Source organism: Apodemus sylvaticus, chromosome 18 (assembly GCF_947179515.1).
Source record: "Apodemus sylvaticus chromosome 18, mApoSyl1.1, whole genome shotgun sequence".
Lineage (NCBI taxonomy): Eukaryota > Metazoa > Chordata > Mammalia > Rodentia > Muridae > Apodemus > Apodemus sylvaticus.
The window spans coordinates 9,723,291-9,726,580 of record NC_067489.1 but is presented as its reverse complement, the minus strand read 5'-3'; the positions used below and the strand labels follow the sequence as shown (position 1 = coordinate 9,726,580).

General features: G+C 44.9%; 1 pseudogene; it reads right to left on the bottom strand.

The window, feature by feature from the left end:
- Positions 1-233: 233 nt before the first annotated feature.
- Positions 234-1,881, bottom strand: LOC127668588 (eukaryotic translation initiation factor 1-like; annotated as a pseudogene).
- Positions 1,882-3,290: the final 1,409 nt, after the last annotated feature.

Below are 3,290 nucleotides of genomic sequence, written 5' to 3'. Positions count from 1 at the left end.
GAAAGATTATGTGGTGTTATTATGTAAAATATTCCTCTAGGTTTGCCCTACAGCAGGTCCCAAGACATGGATTGAGTGTGGGTGATTTATGTGAAAGACTTAGATCTCTGGAAACTAAACAGGAATAAAGAGTGGAAAACAGAAGAAAGATAATAAAGCGTGTGTTGTTGGGGTGATCTTTCAGGCAACCAGGGCTCCATCCTATTAAAGTTTTTTTTTTTTTTTTTTTTTTTTTGGCTCTTTTCAGTTTATTGCACAGAGTTACACTAGTCCAAGTTAAAAGCAGACCCCCCCAAATGATAACATTATACAAGCTGTGAGGTTTTTAAACTTGTGACAAGGGACAGAAGGGAAATTCTACTCATTGCAAGGAAATCCTCGCTTAAGTTTCAGAGAGCCACAAGCTCTTAAAACCCATGAGCCTTCAGCTGATCGTCCTTAGCCAGTCCGATCTCTAGCAGGACCTGGTATGTGTTCTTGCGCTGGTCACCCTGGAGCTGAATTACATCTCCATGTTCTCAATGCTCAAGCACAGTACCACTGCGGGCAAATTTCTTCTTAAACGCCTTCACTAGTTTCTTTTTATCGTAATCATCAGCGATCGATCCCTCGGACAGTTGTAAGGGTCTTCCTGCCGTTTCTCTGTTGAATTCTTACATGGACATAATCCTCAGCACCAACAGGAAGTAGGCACCACCCTTACTTGCATGAGCAAAGGGATCGAAAGAGTGGAGGTTCTGGGTAACGGATATACGATTCCTTATGATTCCTTTTCCTTGGTGGAAATGGCCTGCGTGCGGAAGGCAGCTGCAGGAGAAGAGGGGGCGGAGCATCGGGAAGGGAGTGGCTCAGGGGGAAAGCAGCTAAGTCCTCGGTGGTAGCTGCTCAGTGACTGGGGCCTATTGAAGATTCTTAGCAGAATAGTCTTGAGGTACAAGCCACAAATTTCTTTCATCCTCCCTCTCCCTCAACTCCCCTTACTGAACACTTGGATAATGCCAAAGAAAGCCTTCAGAGAGTTTGAGTTGAATGAGGTAAAACCAGAGGTTGACTTCTGCCCAAGTTCCCAAGAAGAACAGGATTCAGGAAATAAGAGAATGAGGCAGAAGAAAGTTCCAGCAGTGGGAAGAACAGCCCAGAGGACCCAGAGACAAAGAGAGACTTAACTTTTCTTCTAAATGACTAATTAGATTAGGAAGCAGTGCCTGTGCCCTGGACGGCTCGCTGCCTGACCCTGCCTGCCTTTGAGGTTTAGAGGCGAGGTGGTACAGAGTCAACTACACAGACTCTGCGGGCGGGTGAGAAAAGATGCAGCAAGCTCCTTTAATACCCTCCACCGGGATCCCATTGGTCCTAAGAAAGCATCTCTTCTAAACAGCAGTTCCTGATTGGTTGGCATTGTCTGCACCAGCAATCCTTTGCCCGGTTTCTCAGGCAATCCTCAATTAGCTCCTCGTGCAGGAGATGCTTTTTTCTAACTGCGAGGGCTCCCAGAGTTTACATAGAGGTAGCCCTGCTGTTCCTGCTGCAAGGAAGAACTGAGAGACCATCATGTATGCAGACTGACAGATAATGAATTGGGAAGTTCTATAATTCATTTAAAGGACTTGGAATAGTGTCTTAAACACAGCATAATTTTGTGTGGGATTTGAACGTTAGGACTTTCTTCAAGTCACTTGTAGACAGAGGTATTTTTATTTCTTCTTTCCCAATATATATTTCTATTTCCTTTTCTTGTCTCATTACATTAGCTAAGTTTTCTAGAATGATATTGAAAATCAGTTGTCCTGTAATCCCAGCACTCTGGGAGGCAGAGGCAGGCAGATTTCTGAGGCTAGCCCGGTCTACAGAGTAAGTTCCAGGACAGCCAGGGCTATACAGAGAAACCCTGTCTCAAAAAAACCATATCCAAAAAAAAAAAAAAAAAAAAAAAAACAAAACAAAAAAAAAAAAGAAAGAAAGAAAGAAAGAAAGAAAGAAAGAAAGAAAGAAAGAAAACCAGTTGTTAGAGGGACTATCATTCTGTTCCTGTAATGGGCTACAGTGAGTGGCTTTTTAAAATGTTTATTTTATGTGTATTTGTATTTTTGCTCAAATGTAAAAGCACCATTGTTCATGCCTGCTGCTCTCAGAAGGCAGGAGGTATAGGATCTCCTAAAACACAGTTCCAGATGGTCTTGAACAACCATGTGATCCAGGAAACCAAACCCAGGTTCTGTGCATGAACAGCAAGAGTTCTTAACCACCGAGCCATCTCTCCTGCCCTGGGGTGATAGCTTTAGATTTTTCAAAGATCTTTTTGGTTGGTATGAACAGAATAGGTGGTGTGGTAGGAGGGTAAGAGTTGAAAATAGCAGTAGGAGTGGGGAAGAGATCAACTTGAAAAGAAGACAGGTTAGGTGGGATCTTTCTGAATAGATCTGTGGGGGGTGAGGGAGGGAGATGGTGGCAAGCCTGTTCCCAGGGTTAGCCTGGCATCTGAGTAGATGGTGCTTGTGGTCGACTGAGCTTGATACGGGAGTCCTGGTGTTTGCTGGAGTTCTTGGGGAATGTAGTAGAATCTGGTGTGGTGGTCCACACCCTGCATCTTCTGTTTCCTTTAAACAGCACGCTTTTGTGTCTGGTATTCTCCAAAGGTGGTAAAGGCCTATCCTGAACAAACCTGACTGTGAATCGGGGGATCTCTTCTTTGACTTGGAGGCAGGACACGTGTCCCTGGTCATCCTCTCTAGTCACTCTTTCTCTTGGGACAGAGCTGGGATCTCCTCATCTCTCAGCTTTCCAAAGGTCAGAGGTCTTCATGGCTCAGTTCTTAACCACCACTGTGGCTACACTGGTTCCCTCCATGATCTCTGAAGTTTATGCATCAAAAGCCGCACAGCACGACTTAACAAAGGGCTTCCCAAAGGACCCCTACGATCAGCCTGAAACCCCAATTTTTCAGCTTCTGAACCAAAACTCTGAACCCATTCTAGATTTCCACTTTTCTACCACAGACCAATCTGATGAGTCAGAAAAACTCCTTTGCTTTGCCTGCAAACACATCCGTACTCTGACTACTCTTCCCACACCGTTCTATGTCACAGCTCAGATGCTAACATCATTTTCCTCATGGCAACTGGCTGACAACGGACTCTTCCTTCGTCCGACGCGGCCTCCTCTCAGCGGAGAGGCCGAAGCCACTTCCTTAACACTTAGATGGGCCGTTTCACTTCGAGGCTCAATGGGTCAATTTTACACAGCTCCGTGGAAAGATTGAAGTTGCTTCTTCCGTGATCTTTACCAGCAAA